This window comes from Protopterus annectens, chromosome 9.part0 (assembly GCF_019279795.1).
Source record: "Protopterus annectens isolate FY-2018-M chromosome 9.part0, PAN1.0, whole genome shotgun sequence".
NCBI classification, from domain to species: domain Eukaryota; kingdom Metazoa; phylum Chordata; order Ceratodontiformes; family Protopteridae; genus Protopterus; species Protopterus annectens.
The window spans coordinates 1,105,898,450-1,105,918,249 of record NC_056743.1 but is presented as its reverse complement, the minus strand read 5'-3'; the positions used below and the strand labels follow the sequence as shown (position 1 = coordinate 1,105,918,249).

Below are 19,800 nucleotides of genomic sequence, written 5' to 3'. Positions count from 1 at the left end.
AGAAAGAAAAAGCTAAACAAGTTAATGATCCCACCATATTATTGGGATGTAGACTATAAACTGTTAAAACTTGCAGCTTGATGGGATGTAGAAGTATGCACTGTTAAAAATAAATTCAGGAACCCATAGCACGCTGAGACGCCAGTGTGACTGCATGGAAGTACCCTCATAGGGTCCGAAAGAGTGGTCAGTTCTGGACATAGCATCTATCCACCTAGTTAAACCGATTGCAATGCTGGAGCTGTAATATTTTGAGCTTGTGTCAACACAAAAGCAAAGGGGGTGCTATGGGAAAAGGCTGATCGAAATCTCTCCTCTGTTGTTGCATGCAGGCAGACTTGACCTACCCTTCCTTCCATGTATAGCGTGTGGATTACTACAGTTATTTATTGCCCTCGGAACTTCCAGGATTTGTAAGGTAAGCCTAAATTTTTTTTTTTTAATTTATAAAATAAGAATGGGAGCAAAGATAAACAAGCAAGATCAAATCCCTGAAAAGTGAACACCTGCATATTTTAACTATGGGAAGGAAGATTGTAAATACCTGCACGACTGGTTTCAGCTTACTAAGAATTGTTCTGGTGGGATATTTCCATTAAAAAACTGAAGACATTGAAAGGTATTTTGGAAAAAAGAAAATAAAGGAGGTGAGAAAAAAAACAGCATTTTTTTCTTGGTAAAGTGAAGCACTTAAAAGGGAAAAGGAGTCAGCATTAAGACGGTTGTAGGATGCCAGTAAGAAATTGTTGCAACAGGTAAGAGGTTAAAAAGGCAGTACAGACCAGTAAAAATGGATTTATCCTGTCTTAGCATGTTTGGAACAACCTGAAGATGGCCAAAAAGCAGAAACTTCTGAAGAGGATGACAACCCTCCAATAGCTACTGCACCCCCACCGCCATATGCCTCCTGTACAAGACCCATTTCTCAGACCCCCTTCACCATTGGACATCCAGTTCATGTTATACGGATACATCTCAGACTAGTTCCCCTGTTCAATCTTCCATCGACTGCAAATGCCTGTTCAAAAGATGGAAGTAGTTCTTCCTATCCTTCTCAGACAGCTTCTACTTCAACAGGGGCATTAGTACTCGACACTCCTGTATCTCACCATACACACCCACATGACAGGATACAATAGGAGAGCATAACTTCTGGAGGAGATTTGGCACCTCTCACGGAAATTCTGGGGGCTAACAATAGGGAACTTGTTCATTTTTGGACCCCCTGCTGACTTAATACTATGGCCAAACATTAGATTAAAAAAATACATAGAATGGTACAATCCTACTTTGACAGATTTAAATCAGCTGCTTAGGGTAGTTACTTCAGATGAAATAAGGAAGCAGTTACTGGACAAGGCTGAGAATGCATTCCATGAGAGAATTAAATCCGTTAACAGATAAACGGACAGCATTGTTAAACAAAATTATGGAAGTGTCAAGTTAGGACTGACTGGTCTAAAATATAGCAAAATAAAGGGAAGCCCCTGCAGACTGAGTTGCCTTAAAAAACAGCATTTGCTAGACATTCAGGAATACTAGACTCAGAAGAGCAAGCTAAGCCAGGGGTAGAGGAATTGCTAGAGGATTTGGTAAAAAAAATTGCTGGCCGAGGGTAACAAGGTGCAGCTTGTTAGCAACAACGAGCAGGTAGTACCCCTCAGACTTCATCTAACGCATCTTGTTCAAATGTGGATAAGCAGGACATTGGAGGGGAAGGCCCACACAGGCAAATGCATTCTCTCCAAGATATGTGGACTGAATGGCAACCAAATTGCAACCATGCAGTTTTTACTCCACCACCTAATCAGATTGGAAGGCATCAGGAAGCTCCATATAGATTAAGTCAAGGAAATACAGAAGTGAATCTTAACCCTCTACTGCCAATAGATCAAAATGGACCCTATATTAAGATGAAAATAAATTCAAAGAAAAACCCATTTCTGGTGGACACTGGAGCCACTAGGTCAGTGTTAAGTTACTTCAGATAGTCAAAATAACAGTATCAGAGTATAAAATAAAGGCAGTCGGAATGACAAATACTACGGTTATGTATCCTGTTTCAGAACCCATCCCCATTTCTTTAGGTCCAATCGAAAAGCATTATTTTGAGTACTACTGCACCAGTAAACCTACTAGGAAGGTATTTGTTATACAAGCCGAGTTGTACTATTTACTGCACCCCAGAAGGGGTGTATCTGAATGTTCCGACAGAATCAGAGGGGGAAGTATTGGCAGTTTTAGCAGAAGTCGAGGAACAGCCTGTTGGAAGCATACAGGCAGATGGAGTTACTACAGCAAGTACCTGCCAACTTGTGGGCTAAGCATGCAAATGAATTAGGTATACTGAAATCAGCAGAACCAGTAAAAATAAAATTAAACTCATCAAAATGCCCCCCTAGAGTTCCACAATATCCACTAAAGCCAAAAGCAAAGCAGGGAATCAAACCTGTAATTCAGTCTCTGATACAGCAATGAATAATACCAGATAAAAGCCCTTGTAATACTATTTTCCCAGTGAAGTAGCCAGGAAAGGATACTCCTAGATTTGTACAAGATTTAAGGGCTGTAAATAATGCAGTATTGCCCACTTTTCCTGTTACAAACCCAGCAACAATACCGAGTTGCATAACTCCTACAGCTATTCACTTTTCTGCAATATATTTTATGTTCAGCATTCTTTTCTATACCTATTCACCCAGTCCGTTTCTGTTTGCCTTTACTTATCAGGGACAGCAATATACCTGGACGCGGCTGCCACAAGGATATACTGAAATCCCCATTATTTTCTCAAATTCTGAAAAAAAGACTTGGGAGAATGTGACATTTCCAGGTGGGTCTGTGTTACTACAGTATGTAGATGACTTACTAATAGCAATGAATTCCTTTCAGCAATGTCAGCAGGATACCTTGCATCTTCGGACTATCCTTGAAGAAAAAGGACACAAGATGTCTAGAGAAAAACTGTGGTCACCTTGGTCATTTAATATCTCCAGGTAGCAGGCAGGCGTTACCATCTCATACTGATGCAATATCCAAGGCCCCACATCTGACTACTCAGTGACAGCTTAGGTCTTTCCTCAGTATGACAGGATACTGCAGACAGTGGATCCCTAACTACGCAGAAATTTCCAAACCTTTGATGAATCTCAAAGCAGGATGCATCAGAGCCTCTCCTTTGGAATAGTGAAGAGGAAAATTCATTTCAGAATTTAAAACAAGCTTTACCTACTATCCCACCTTTAGAGTTACCAGACTATGATAAGACTTATTCTATCATGAAAAGCATGGATTTGCTCAAGGAGTACTTGTACAGGAACATGGGGACAGCTATTGTTCATTAGATTATTACAGCATGGCACTTGATTGTTTCAAAAGGATTTTCCACCCTGTTTAAGGGCAGTTGCCGATGCTGCCATCCTAGTTAATCTTGCAAAGCTGGTGCTCAGGCATGATTGCACAATAGCCGTCTCATTCTACATCATCACTTGCTTAAAATGAAAACAACCACTCAACTGCACATCTAACTAAATATGAACTTTTATTTCTTTCTGATCCATCCATTTGTCTGATCTGCTGTCACGTTCTAAGTCCAGCATCTCTGTTGCCTACTGCCGAGGATGAAGAGCATGATTGTGTGTAACTATTTGCTTTCTCATAGGAAGGATGTAAAAAGGACACCTCTATACCCAATGTTGACCTGAACGTGTTTGTGGACGGTTCCTGTGGAAGAAATCAAAAGGGGCAACTGACTGCAGAATAGCAGTCTGCAAAGAGACAACATTGTTGCAACAAAGATTAGAGGGTGTTCACTCTGCTCAATAGCCAAGTTAGTGGCTCTGCAAAAAGCCTGAGAGTTAGCCAGACAAAGTGGCCAATATTTTTTATAGACCGCCATTATGCTTTTGGGGAGATGCAGGATTTTGGGCAACTTTGGAAAGAGGGTTTTTGACCTCTTCAGGAAATCAAATTAAGAATTCAGGGTCACTGTTAGATGCACTTTTGCTACCAAAGAGGCTGTCTAATCAAATGTGCACATCGAAAAGGTATAGATATTATAATAAAGGGTAATTTGGCAGACCAAGCTGCTACACAAGCAGTGGTAGACCGTTGTAAAAAAAATCAGTGTATGTTAACTAACTGCAACAGTAATGATCTGTTTGATTTTGGAAAGTTGTCAGCCTTTCAAGCTGAAGCATCACCTGGAGAAGTGCACAGGTGGCTCAAGGATGATGTATAAAATCCTCTTGACGACATCTGGATGGCCAACTAATAGTGCCAGCCTCTTTGCTACCTTACCAGGTAAGGGCATATCTACTGGCCCATACAGGCAGGACAGCTTTAATCAAATTACCCAAAGTTGTTATGCCCCTCATGTCTCCTCTGATACTCCAGTATGTACAAAACTCCAGTACATGTCAAGAGTACAATGCAAAACTCCAGTACATGTCAAGAGTACAATGCAGGTAAAAATGCCAACGGTAAGACTGCATTTCTACCACCACCCTGGGGACCTTTTAACGTGCAGCTGAACTTCAGATGCCTAGGATTAGGATTAAATTTACAAATTTATTTTGGTGGTGGTGGTGTATGTTCTCAGCATGGGTGGAAGGATACCCATGCCGCAAAGCGGATGCAGTCACATTAGTGAAAAAAACTTGCGTAAGCATATACCGAGATTCGGTATACCATGTACTATCAAAATAGTAACCAGGGAACACATTTTAATAATTCCTTAAAAGGATTGTATAAAATTTTTAACAACAAGTGGAGTCTTCACTGTCCAATCATCCAGTCATCTGTATTAGTGGAAAGGGTAAATAGAACCCTTAAATATAAAATTTTAAAGCTGAAACCCACTTAAAGTGGCCCTAAGCCCTCCCCTTAGCATTAATGAGTACGACGGCCTCACTGAATGCCACCAGAAAGTTGAGTCCATAAGAAATATTAATGGGGATACCCATGGCCCTTCCAGCTACCTCTCCAGTGGGAAATGCCGATTTAAACCTTGTCAGATGATGCCATGATCATTTAACTGTCAGAACTTGATTTGTACTTTGCAGCAATAACATCGAACAGCAAGAGCATCGTTACCCAAGCCTCCTGACCAGCCCTGTCATCAACTACTGGGTTTACACCAAAATTTTCCAGAGGAAAAACAGCCACAGCCCAAGGTGGAAAGGTCCTTTCCAGGCCCTGCTGACAGCCCTGACTGCTGTTCGCTGGGATAGATTTCCAATGTGGATCCATTCTTCTCATTGCAAGACCACCTGTCATGTGAGGACCCCAAATAAATCATTGCAGCCAACAGAGATAAGTCATCTGCCCAATGAGGAAGTCAACTTCAGTAGCAGTCCATGATGAATCCAGTGACAACAGGTACCCTAGCTTTGTTTTTGCTACAGTTTCCTTCTATAAGCTGGACAAGAAAACAAACCGTTTCTTGCTGGTCCTTTGGCAATATGCCAGAAATTTTAATATAACAAAACTGATGGATATATTCATTCTAAGGCAAGGATTCCAATAATTCCCATCCCTGCATCACAGATGTTATTTGAAAAAGACCTTAATAGTCTAACCTGGCATAATGTAATCAAAGGTTCTCTCTCCAACTTGCAACCCCACATCGTGTAGACACGTTATGCCAGATATGGGCCTGTACCAGTAGGAAAAAACAAATGTAATGACATCAGGCATGAAAGTGTGTGAAGACACTCTGCACTTAAAAGCTATGACTGGGGGAGTGGCATGGGCATAAGTGACTGTTACTACATCTGTGGTGATCGTGCCTACCCCCTGGTCGCCTACAAACTGGTCTGGATGTTGCTTTGTAGGCTCACTCCTGCTACTCAACATTTACAAAATCCACCAGCAGGTACACTAAGAAATAAGCGAGCAATCCACTGGGCAGAAAATATTTTTGGTAGTTAATCCTGGGTATGGAGTGCAAAGGCCAATGCTTAAAATCACCATGCTTGCTCAGAATCTACAGGTGGTGGCCAACAAAACTTCACATCAGGATGGCAAATTGAGAAATGCGAACTGCGGTGTTACAGAATCGAATGGCACTTGATATAATGCTTGCTGCAAAAGGGGGGTCATGTCTCTTATAGGGAGTCGTTGCTGTTCATACATTAGTGACAATCATGATGAACAGGAAAAACTAGCAAATTTCATGGACAGCACATCAAAACAATAGACACTTTTTGGATGGCTAGAAAGTATTTTTGGTAAACTGGGAACTAGCATAATCCAGGGTATTGTCATTTTACTGTTTATACTTTATCATTTTGGCATTTTCTATTTTAAAGGCTGTAATTACAAGATGTTTCACATGCACATGAAATGCCACTGCACGTGTCAATCAATAACAGTTATAACCGAGAAGGATTACTATGAAACTGAAGCACACTATCAAGTTTAACTGCATTCTTTTAATATGCAAAAAAAAAAAAAGTGTTATAGGAGCAGAGGCATGATAGCTACTGCCTGACTTCTCCAGGTTAGGAGTGCACTACTGCTAGGGATGGTTTGAAACATCCAAGGTCAGAAAATAGGCTCCCTTGAAGCAGGTGGGTCATGTATAGGAAGGTGCTCACGTGAAGCAAGACAAAAATCACGAGGTATGAGAACATTTGCAAAGTCCCTGATTTGTTAGTCAATGTAAACATAAAAAGTTGCACGATTGGTTTGATAAGAAAAGTGCATAAAAGATGCAGTTTCCCCTCTTGTTCTGGGAGACGGATCTATCAGCTGCTATGAAGATAGTCTCCCAGTGCCGTAAATAAAAGTGTTCACACCCTGAAGTGTTGTTCCGGATTAAAAATTTACCTTGTATGCCTTCAATGTTAATTTATGACCAACATCAGTAACTATAAAGCTGGGAATTGGGTTGGTGTCGAGACTGAATTTTTGTTACTGTTTAGGTTAGAGTTTGACTTTAGTTTTAGGGTTACGATTACGTATTGGGTCAGGATGAGTGCTGGTACAGCAGTCGGGTTAATATCAGGATTAAAAGTTTCTTTCAAAAAAAAAAAAAAAAAAAAATTTGTCAACCACCATGTGTCTAACGTTGTAAAGAAAGTTTTCCACATAGCTCACTTGATTAGTAAAGGCATTGCGTCGAGAACGAAAGATTATAACACCCTATACTTGGCACTTATCCAGTCCATAATTGAGCAAAACGCCTCACTCAGTATGTACCATATTAAGCACCTGCAGTAATTAGAGAGATTGTACTGCATTTAATTTTTGTATTTAAATTGTTTCATTGAATATTGTGCATATCCCTCTAGTTATTTTTCTATTTAATTGTTTCATAGAATACTGTGGTCTCTGTAGTTAGTGGGGGCTATTGTGTCTCACTTCGTTATTCAGTGTTAAACTTATTACAAGTGTTAAGTCACATATCTTTGAATTTATTACTGCTCAATATCAGAGTTGTTTGGCTTCTTCTACATACCTACAATCAACTGCATTACTAGCAAAGATAAGTACAAACTTGTAGTGTTAAAGATTGCACTGCATTTTGTTATTTTTCTGTGTATTTAATTGTTTCATTGGTCTCTCTATAGTTATTTTTCTATTAATTGTTTCATAGAATACTGTGGGGTCTCAGTCTCTGCAGTTTCCTGCCCGCTTTCCCTGTTCTTGTTTTGGTATTGATCTTGGCGGCTTTGGAATTGTCTGCCCCTCCTGTAAATGTGTGGATGAAGACTCCTCCTGCCCACTTTCCCTGTTCTTGTTTTGGTATTGATCTTGGCGGCTTTGGAATTGTCCGCCCCTCCTGTAAATGTGTGGATGAAGACTCCTCCTGGGTCTCATTTGCTCAGAGAGAAGGGTGATCATGCTTAGACTTCAGTCACTCCTACCAGTCCCATCTATTCTAGTCTAGTGTCACTAGCTCACTAACAGAGACCGAACATTTGTGAAGGGCAAGCCACTTGGGTCCTTAATTTTGAATTATCATGTTTCTCCCTTCAAAAAAAAAAAAAAAAGGAAATTCTAAGCTTGTTTCCTGCCTTTCCTGTAACTAGTCTAGTCCAGATACAGATTTGCTGTAACCAGGACTGTCTGTAAGCTTCTGAGCCCCCCAAGCCTTTATGTGTTGGAGGGAAGCCTTCTAGCTCATCAGTGGGAGTGCCAAGCACTAGGTAGCCTACCTACCACAAGACTTGTTTCTGGCCCAGAAATTGTAGTTTATTGGCAGTTCAGCAGTTTCAACTTTCTGGTTTAAAAGCTCATGTTTGCGCTCTTTTCCAACCTTTCCTGCAACTAGTCTAGCCCAGATACAGATTTGCTATATCCAGGACTGTTTGTAAGCTTCTGAGCCCCCCCCCAGCCTTTTTGTGTTGGAGGGAAGCCTTCTAAGCTTAGCAGTCGGAGTGGTAAGCACTAGGTAGCCTATCTACCACAAGATCCAGGTACAGATTCTTAGTTTTAGCACTTGAATTTGCTTATTCGTGCTCAGCACTTGTTAGCACTAAATAAGCGACAAATTACTACAGCACTCTGTTTTCCTCTAGGTAAAGAGGAAGGCTGTGTTTGTAATTACTTTCCTCACTTGCTTAGAGAAAAAACAGCTGTTATACTCACTTTCCTCACTTGTCTAGAAGAAAGTAGTTTTTTTTTTTTTTATATTTAGGTATTTAGGCATGTCCAAGGGTCAGCTTCCCAGTGTTCTCTCCTGTCTATCTGAGAAATCTGGACATCTTGGGGCAATGTAGCAATTGCTTCATGTACACAGACAATCCTCTCCTCCTACCACCAAACACCACAATCTGTGAGATTTGCACAGAGCCAAACTGGAGGTAAAGCTCTCTCCAGCCAAGACTGAACTTGACAGTCAAGAAGAGAAGGTAAACACCTGCACCACACCCACAGTCCCACTAAACCTACACCCAGTGTCCCACTAAACCTATACCTCCAAAATCCACACATAGAAACACAAAAACATTTGTGGAGGCTCTCAATAATAATCTGCACAAGCAACAGAAACCTCTAAAGCAGAAACGCAAGCAACCTCCACCCCCCAACACAACCCAAACGACACATAGCCCACAGGCTCAGTGCACCACTGAACCACAGCCCATAAGGAAAAACAATGGACCCAACACACCTGACTAGAGTCACCTAGGACTAATGTCCCACTCACCAGGCTAAACAAGGAGAAGATTACTATCAGCTGCTTTTTGGGTGCCAGGATCCACCACATAACCCACGCACTCAGGTCACTCAACAAGTACAAATATGACTCTGTCATGGTCCATGTTGGTGTGAATGACCTGAGACGCATCTCTCTGGACTACATAAAGAGACATGGAAGAGCTCAGTGGAGGCCCGGGGAGAAAAGCTCCGCATTGCATATTTAAGTCACAGACGCAATTGTAAATTGTGTCTTCTTTACTAAGATTGTATTTCATATTAGCGAGCAGGCATAATTTCTTGGGTACACAGTACAATTTAGATATTTGCAATATGGACAGTTATCTTTGGTTAGTATTAATCATAGTCAGGGGTTTAGAGGTGGAGAGAGAATTATAGGACTAGGGGAGAGAATGACACCAGGAGCTTAGCCAATTGAAGTCAATCATTTTGTCCTTGTACTGCGGTATAATTCGGGGAGATGGCAGAATGCTACTCAGGGCTAGGGTCATACTTGCCTGGGCTACAAGATCAGAGAGCTCTTCCATGTCTCTTTTCATGTAGTCCAGGGAGGTACGTCTCAGGTCATTCACACCAACTCGGACAATGACAGCGTCATATTTGTACTTGTTGGAGTGACCGGAGTGCGTGGGTTATATGGCAGATCCTGGCACCAGACAGGCAGCTGACAGCAACCTTCTCCTTGTTTAGCCTGGTGAGTGGGACATCAGTGCGCCTGACTATAGAGTCACCTATGACTAGTGTGTTTGGTACGTTGTTTTGCCTTGTCTGTGGTTGAGTGGCACACAGTCTGTGGGCTGAGTGTCATTGGGGTTGTGTTGGGGGATGGAGGTTGCTTGCATTTGTGCTTTGGAGGTCTCTGCTTAGACAGTATTACCGAGAGCCTCCGCGAATGTTTTTGTGTTTTGTGTGGATTTTGGTGGTGTAGATTTAGTGAGACTATGTGATGAGTGTAGTGCAAATGCTTACCTTCTCCTCATAACTGTCAAATTCAGTCTTGGCTGGAGAGAGCTTTACCTCCAGTTTGGCTAGATAAGTGCATATCTCACATGTTGTAGTGTTGGGTGGTAGGAGGATAAGGTTGCCTGCGCACATGAGGCAATTTCTACATTGCCTCAAGATGCCCAGATTCATCAGATAGACAGGAGAGAACACTGGGAGCTGACCCTTGGACATGCCTGAATAAAAAACTATTTTCCTCTAGATAAGTGAGGAAAGTGAATACAAGAGCTGTTAACTCGTGTCACAAATGATTTTAAATTTAAAAGGCTTTTTGTACAAGAGATTAACATTTTAAATTTAAAATCATTTGCGACAAATTATATTTTAAAACATATCGTTTAGAGTGTTAGTTTCTGGTAGGTTTGCATTTTAAGATTAAAAACAATTAAATATGGTTTCATTGGTTCATTTTAATTGAAGAAAGATGGTATAAAAATGTGTTTTGATGTTTTTATTCATTCGGAAGAAGTCTCTTACAGACAAGAGCGAAGAATAAACTTTTTGCCACTAATCCTATCTTTGGTCTTTATTACTACAGGTTTTTGGTGGATTTTGCTCATTACACTAGTTGAGTCTTCAAAAGCAAATTGATGCATAAATAGCCTCCCAAGCCAAGGATAACCGCAAGGCATTTTTCAGTTGTCTGCAATCTTAAAGGCAACACCCAACTACGTGTGGAGTCAGTCGCAGAGGGCATCACCTATACTCAACCAGACGATACAGCAAATCGGCTGGCTGATGAATTCAGTTCAAATTTCACCCCCAGTTACCCCCCCCAAAATTATCACCAGAGAACAGGTTGCTACTACACTCGGTTAGAAATATGGTTTTGATGGGTCCAGACAATATCCCAGGATGTCCCCTAAATAGCTTGAAAATAGGACCCATCATCTCTATTTAACCACAGTCTCCAGACTAGCTTTGTCCCTGTGGAGAGGAGGACAGCAACAGTCATCCCTCTGCATAAAGGGGGACCATCAGCGCACCCAAGCGATTACAGACCTACAAGTCTGATTAATCTTATAAACAGAAGAGATCTGATAAAACAAAGAATCTCCAAATACTAGACCTAGCCCAGTTTGGTTGTCACGAACAAGTCATGCCTACTAAGCCTGGTGGAATACTTTGACAAGGTCACGAGAGCCACGGATGAAGGTTAAAAGTTGTATACTGCCTACCTTGATCTGGCTAAAGCATTTGACAATTCCTCACCTCGGGGATGTTACAAATACTCACAAAACTGGGCATAATCTCGACATCACCAGATGGATAAGACGCACAGAATAGAGAATCCAGATCCAGCAAGAGGCCAATTACTAGTGGTGTGCCATCGGGATCGGTGCCGGGACATCCCCGGTTCACCATATACTTCTCTGAAGTAGAGGCTAATGTAAAAGGCATCTGGTTGACCAGGTTTGCTGACATCTTCAAGCTGGGGCACTCGTTAAATCCCCCAATGATGCAGATCAGATATCCTTCTTCAGAGGGATCTGACTCAGACAAATAGGCCATGGCTCTGCCACCAAACAAGGGGAGCAAAGCATGACCACACCCATCTGGGAAGTTAAATACTCCTGCAAATTACACCAACAGTATATGCCTAAAAGTAGGCTCAGAATAAGAGTACAATGGGCATTTCAGCATACACTTACCAGGCACTTGTAACACAGAAGCCTCAAGAGAACTCCCCCCTCCCCCCGCACAGTGTATAAACATGCCCTCTGTGGCTCGATTAAAGTCCTACCCACAGACTATTAAAGGTGGGATTTATGCCTAACCTACAAGGGATTAAAATCCACTGTTATACATTCGCAAGACAAAGTGTACAAGGACCACCCAATCTAAATGATCTAAACCTTTCATGTAAAGAGTCTAATCCAGATACAGACTTGCTGTATCCAGGACTTCATAAGCTCCTGAGCGGTGCCAAAGTCTGCTCTTCAATTTGTCCTTAATCTACTAGTTCTCTCCTCTCCTGCACTTATACTAGCCTAGTCTAGCACTTTACCAGACTTCTTGTAGCAATTATTATAGCGCACAAAAATGCTACCAGCACTAAACATTCTATAAGGAAACTTATCCAGTACTTATCAATGCCTACCCCTCCAGGCATGTCTAAAAGGTCAGTTCCCTGTGCTTTATCGTATTAACCTGATGAACTTGAGCATCCTGAGGCAATGTAGCAACTGCCTCATGAACACCGACAACTCTCTCCTCTTACCTCCCAACACTTAGACTTGCGAGAGATGCACGTGTATATCCAAATTGGAAGAAATGCACTCTCCAGCCAAGACCAGAATAGCTGGTCAAGAGAAGGTCAACACTTGCACCACACCACATGGAACATACAACCCTCCAGAACACACACCAGCACCACCTTCACAAAAAAACAAACCACACATCCACCTTTGCGAAGGCTCTCAAAAATCTGCCCAAGCAGCAGAGACGCACTCTACCACCACAACACTAAATCACGAGACACAACTCTCCTAAACAGTGTGCCACTCAACCAAAGCCTCCCAAGACAAAACAGCATGCCCAACACACTAGTCATAGGTGACTCGATAGTGAGACACACCGATTTACCACTCACTAGGTTGAGTAAAGAGAAAGTAACAGTCAGCTGCCTGTCAGGTGCCAGGATCCGTTAACATAACCCACACACTCAGGTCCCTTAACAGGTACAAATATGACTGCCATTGTACATGTGGGTGTGAATGATCCGAAACATACCTCCCTGGACTACATGAAGAGAAACATGGAGGAGCTCTCGGATTACATAGCCCAGGCAGGTATGACCCTAGCCCTGAGCAGCAGCCTACCATCACCCAGAGTGATACCATAGTGCAAGAAGAAAATGACGGATTTCAACAATTGGCGAAGTTTCTGGTGACATTCTCAGGGGATCCAGTATCGGTCTGCCTGGGTTTACATGACTGACAGACCCCGATGCTTTGCCAGAGATGGCCTGCATCTGTCACACCTGGGCTTCTGGATACTGGCGAAGGCTCTTGCCACCCCCTATAGTGCTTTTTCTACGCGGTGTTCCAAAGACCAAATTACCACTGTACCAGCTACAAAAAGCGCAATTGGAGGGTCATGCTGCTCAACGCTAGAAGTCAATCTCAAAATGCACTAGCTCAAAGAACTCCTTAAAAACAGAAAACCAACATTTGTGCTCCAACATAGAGACCTGGTTCAAGGCAGCAGAAAGCACCCCTGCACTACCAGGCTACAACTCATTACACACCTTTCAGCCCCAGAACTTGGACCAAAGCACCAAAGGCAGTGGTGTTTCCATATTCATAAAAGATGCACATACCTCCAGACTGGTAGCCCAACATAATGCAAAGATACTTCAGGTGCAGCTAACATTGGGTAAGATAACAATTCAGGTTGTAGCCTGCTATAGATCCCCAACCACTATCACTCCACGTTCCTAAGCACCCTGAAGAGTATTAGGGTCCAACCCAACACGCTCTTACTAGGCGACTTCAACTATCCCTCCATTAACTGGGAAAACTACTCATGTACCAATACACTTGCCCAACATTTCCTGGAGTTCATAAATTTCAATGCCCTGGACCAGTTCGTTCTTACCCCCACTAGAGGTAGCAACATCCTTGACCTGGTCATTACTAACATGGGCGACCATTGCTCTAAACCAATAGTCAGATCCTCCCTGGTCAGATCAGACTACAAACTAATCACCTTGGAAATCCACCCCCCCATCCCCTGCAAAGGTAACCACCATGAAAAACTTCTCCAAAGCTAACTCTGGGCTCCTAAAAACAGAGGTGGCTAGCTTCACGGCACCCATGCAAATGGAGAATGGTTATAGGACCACCGAATCATACACCAATGCACTGTACAAACATGTACATAAATGCATGGATCTCGCCATACCCAAAAGAAACCTCCATAAAAAGGAAGCCAATCTGGTGGTCCCCTGCCATAAACAAACTTGACAACAGGAGGAGGAAACTGATGCAGAATAAGGTAAAGTCCCAAAGCTGGAAAAACTCCCTAATTAGCCTCAACAAAAAGTTGAGATCTCATCAAGTCCTCTAAAGCTAGCTATGAAAACAGAATTGCAGGAGATAATAAAGACAACCACAAGGATTTCCATAGTTATGTAAAGAATCTCCACGGCAGTACCCAGATTTGCTCTGAGCTGCTGCGCAATGGTACCTCCTATACCAAGCCAACAGACATTGCCAGTATACTGGCAGACATTCGGTGCCAACTTTATTCTCCCCCACCCAAAGGACCAACTCAGTAGACTGCCAGGCGCCCAGTATTACTGCAGCACAGGTTAAAACAGCACCGTTCAAGGCCAGGAATACAGCTTCTATGGGACCTGACAATATCCCTGGCTGTGTTCTACATGAACTACAGAGTGAACTGGCACCTCTCCTGTGTGCCCTGTTCACAGCCTCACCTCAGGCTTTGTCCCTACCGAATGGTGCACTGCTACAGTCATCCCTTTCCACAAAGGAGGGGCGATTACAGACCCTGGGAACTATCGCCCAAATTAGCCTGACGAGCCTGATATGCAAAGCTATGGAATGCATCATCATGGACCTAATAAAACAAGGATATGGCATGTACCCTCACTAGACACCTGCGACAACTGGAGAGGCTGTAAAAAGTACCTCACAAAGAGGATCCTAGGCCTTAAACAATTGTCCTATATGGACAAACAAGAACAACTCCAACTATTCTCGGCCTCACATTGCCTTAGAGGCGATATCTGCTTGACTTACAAAGCCATGTCTGACCCAGCTCTGTTAGACATGCTACATCTAAAGAAATCCCAATCCCTTTGCACCACACGCTCGAGACCTCAACCTCATTACCACAATTAACATGTGGGAGGGACATGTTCATAACCCAGAGACTGCCCATGTTATGGACTAGACTTCCCATACATGTCAAGCAGAGCACCTCACTGACCCTCAAGAGAAATCTTGATGAGTGGAAGGAAAACAGAAAATTCACCCCAGGAATAACTCCAGTGGCTCTACTAGACAGAGGCACTGGGAACTAAGGTCGGGTGGCACTATGCCAGGGAAATCGTATGGCTAGGCTTGTAAAAGGCCCCAGGGCCATTAGCCTAGTACACACCTATGAACTTAAGGAATCTCTGGAGCAGAACGTATAAAAAACAGACATTTCCTGTTTTGGGTTCTTTTGTCAAACATAACCCATGGCAAAACGTTTCGGCAAAAAACAGTGCAGAAGTGTTTTTGCAAATCATAGCAGTAAGTTCTTATTCCAGTACATCGGGAACCTTAGAAATTCTTAACACTACACACAGTTGGCAAAAACAACCCCCCCCCCCCCAATCATGAGGATTTAGTAAACATACTTAACAGGCAAGTTTGTTCCAAACTCTGCCCTTTCCAGGATCACCTACAAGTTAGTCGTATCAGGCACTGTCAAAGGCAAATATCAACAACAATAAAATGCCACCTTGACAGTGCAGAGCTCCTTTCCTGCCAGCATGAAACAGTCTCACCAACCCACTCCTGAATATGTTCACCCTCAGCATCTCAATTGACCTTATGCCAGAGACAGAGGAACTCAAGATTATCCCCACCCCCAGGTGGCCAGACCTAGCAATACTGCCTTAGAGACTGGACTGGTATTGTGGAAGGATACTGACAGCTTACAACCAAACCCGAATCAGTTGGTACATGTGAAGGGAAGACCCTGCTTGAAAAATCTTGTAGACTCGGCAAGGTAGAATAGCAAATTGGTACACATCTTCCATTGACCTGTTAAGGGCTTCAATAATATACTCCATTATTGTTTACAGGCGAATTAATCTAAATGCAAACCTCTACGCAATATACTGGGTAGTGAACCTGTTCACAAACAGAACCCATTAATCAAAATAGGAGGAGTGGCAGGCCTCTAAAGGCCTGCTACTAGTGGCATCCTCCAGGATGCACAGTTTGGTATTTAGATAACCAGGTATGTGAACTTTTCTATTTTCAGCCACTATCCAGGAACACAGTATTAAAAAAAAAAAAAGCTGACGATAAATTAACTTTACATACAGTGCACTATAATATAAACACAGAAAGCTGGCAAGCTTCATATACAATACGATGAATAACCAGGCAAAAAGTTTCATAAAACCCAGATAATGACACCGTTATACAAATACAGTAAGTAGCACAGTTTTGAGAAAAGATCCATTACTTCCCTTTCTAGCTATCTTCTCTCTACTCTCTTTCTACCCATAGCTGACCATCTTCATCCTACTACCTTGGCATTGCATCTCTATCCTGTTTCCTCACTCTCCTTTCAAATTTGACATCCCCAACCTGTAACTTTGTCATAATACTAATACCCAACTAACTATATTTTATTCCCCACTTTCTGTCTATCTTTTCCCTTTATCCTTCAACTTTTAACTACCATTTCTACCTGTTATATCTTCTAACATGCTCTTTAAACATTTATTACCATCTGTTTCCTTCCTTATGTAAATTACCTATTCTGTCATTATGTCTACTGACCGACGACTAAACTGTTTTAACTAGACTAGTGATGTCCTTTAACTCAACTTTGTATTTTTTATGCCTGAGCTTAACTCCTTAGCCACTTAATCTGAACTCTGTTTGTTACCCACTTAAATTAGTCCAGGCAAACTGTATTTTTGTCTCTGTACACTTTTTGTAAAAAAAAATTTTATTTTAGAAATGTTTTTGAAATGTATTGTTTTATTCTGATAGTGGAGCTTTTCTCCTCGGGCCTCTGCTGAAAATGGACATGTATCCAGCCAGACTAGCCCGGTTAACAAATGTAAAATAAAATAAATAAAATTGTTGTTGCTACATTCTGTTCTCCTTAGCGAGACAACTGCCTGATCACCTTTACAGTCTCAAAGTAATGTCCAAGCCATCTCTAAACCAGTGTAGTGCAGAAAGCACTCTTCCTGAATTGGACATGCAATATAAACACTTGCAAGACTGGTTCAAATTAGCACGTTAATTTTAAAGAAAAGGAATACTGAGGCAAAACCTCGTGATATATGCTGAAGGGAAAACCTTTCTATATGAAGAGCGAGTGCCCATTGGGATGCAAAAATCTTAAAGAAAAAAGGACAACATGTAAAGTTAAAAACTAAAAACATGGGGGGGGGGTGATAACCAACCCAATATGGAGCCCATACTATAAAAATGATCAACCGTGAAACAGACAGAAGCACTGTTTTCTGTAAAGTAGCAAAAACCAAGCCATTGTATAAGCCACAATGCCCCCAAGGGTGGACACTAGAGGGAAATAACTGACCTTTCCTGCATGAAGAGACACTAAATTTGGCCTCATAACACACTGTCATTTCCCTTTAAAGCCCATTTCATAAAAATTGTTTATACATCTTCTAGACCCTTACCAACAACCCGGGATGGAAACAAGTGCAGTAGCAACAAATTCAGTCTACATTCTAAACATAGTTTAAGGGCAAGCATTCCATTCAAGGCTCAAATCAGCTACTACTTGCATATAACAGGGAATTAATCACAGACCCATCAGAAAATGTTCAAATATAATCAACACATTACAGTCATATACTTTGATGTTCGAAAATAACATTACTTTACATAAAAGCTAGGGTTGCCACCTTTTCAAATGCTCAAAGTGGGAAGTTTTTGTAGAAATGTCAGATTTTGCAATGACAAAACATACCCATGACCAGTACAAAGGAGAGAACTTCACCTTTTTGCCAAAGATAAAAGCTTATTCTTGTAGCATTTGAGTTGCTTATGCTATTTCATACATTTAGGTGCTTCAGATAAAAAATAACTTCTGAAACTTATACAAAACGTAGGACATATTTTGGTCCTAAAATCTCAGGACATCTGCCATTTCTTCAGTTTTTTTCACAGGACACAACTGTCCAAAGAGGAACTGTCCCTCGCAGTGTGGGACAAGTGGTAAACCTAATAAAAGGGCATAATTTTTACTCTCAAAAAACTCAACCCCTCTGAATAAGCATCTCCAAACCCGACACTCAAGTATTTCATCACCTCCCCCACCAATACATATAAAAAAGCCAACCACCCCAAAGTAGTAATGGTAGATCACCTGAATTCCTTCCTGAGGACTTAAACCTCAAAAAGTATGCCCAAAAAAAAAAAAAAAAAAGTGATTTCCCCATCACCCCGCCACTACACACACAATGCCGTGCATACTTAAGTTTGCAAGCAGCATAGAGGTGGATTAAATCATACATCCCCACACATCTTCCAAACGAAGGGGCTATTCATAACAGACAGCATACATAGGGCAGTTTTAAAGCACATTAAAATGAGTAGTAGTTTAATTAAAGTTCCACTTGCATGGTTACCTAGTACTCAATTGCCCGAGATCGTAAAAACTTAAAGGTCGCGCACAGGTCAGGTTCATTAAAAGGAAACAGAACGGTAATAAAGCCAAAAAGAATAAGTGGCTACTACTTCGGCCGTGTGTGTTTCTAAAAAAATTAGACAAGTAACCATAGCCACACTGGCAAGGAGTTTTTACTCTACCGAGTTTAGGACATGGTGGGCTTTAATGAAAAGCGCACTCACCACCACAACACACTATAACCACATCAGATGACCCTATAAAACGGTATCAACTGCGTTTCTTAAGCCATACTTAACAGACAAAACAACTATCAATATTTTTCTTAGGCATCAAAAAAATCTGAGCAAGTCTCGCCGATCATTTACCCCCAGGCGTACTATAGACATTGCAAATTGCATAAACATATGCATTCCATCCGCAATAAAAGTTAGCTGTACATTAAAAAAAACTTACTAAGTCAGTAATAAGTATAAAATTTTCTTTAGAAAAACGAAATCAAACAACAGACGCAAAGTGCAATCTTCACATTCCTCTCCACCTTAGCTGGCTTAATCTTGAGTACTAAGCCCGCCTATAACATACAGCCATTAGCACGCTACTATTGGCCTAAAGTATCCCAATAAGAAAGAACAGAAAAGACTCACAGGACAAATAAAATGCCACTCACTTTCCATACCACCCGCCCCATTGCGCTCATTCATTTCCCAGTCATACAATGAAGAGTTAGACCTTATACCATCGCACTAATATCAAATAAGAGAGCAAAAGTCCATGGCTTTTTACCACAATAGTTTATTAGATATAATAATCAGTATTTACCTAAAAATGGGAGGAAAATCACTCCAGTTCACCTCAACCGACTAATAGCTCCAAACCCCAGAGTCCTCTTTTCTTTGCGTAGTACCAAACCCGCCAAAACAACTACTAACGCGCAGGCGCAACTAATCCTCCTTTCAAAATTCTATAGGGACAGTAGTATTATATTTAAACACAAAAGCATACCAGCGAGTTAGCAACTATATAAACGTTCACATATAAATAAGTTATATGTATATACTTGTGTTTGTTTTACAAAAAAAATTCCGTATACAAGAACAACGTAACAAGCGGATGGTAGTTTAAACACATAATTGACAATATAGCAGACCATTCAAGGAGAGTAGTGTACTGAAAGGGGGGAGTGTAAGGTTTTGTAGTTCCTAAAATTACCCTATCAAATAAATGGTAGAAATATAGGACTTCCCTGCCGCAGAAAGAGGGTGGGATTGT

At 41.6% G+C, this 19,800-nt stretch overlaps 1 protein-coding gene across 2 annotated transcripts in view; it reads right to left on the bottom strand.

Moving 5' to 3' along the window:
* The window catches only part of CBX5 (chromobox 5), a 434,847-nt gene extending 415,162 nt beyond the window's left edge, over positions 1-19,685 (bottom strand). The window contains exon 1 of one of the 2 annotated variants that reach the window (XM_044083958.1): positions 19,351-19,685. The gene's annotated coding sequence lies outside the window, so the exon portion shown is untranslated. Of the gene's footprint in view, positions 1-18,984; positions 19,097-19,350 lie in introns of those variants that run through there. The other variant, XM_044083959.1, reaches the window with a different exon arrangement.
* Between the last annotated feature and the right edge of the window lie 115 nt (positions 19,686-19,800).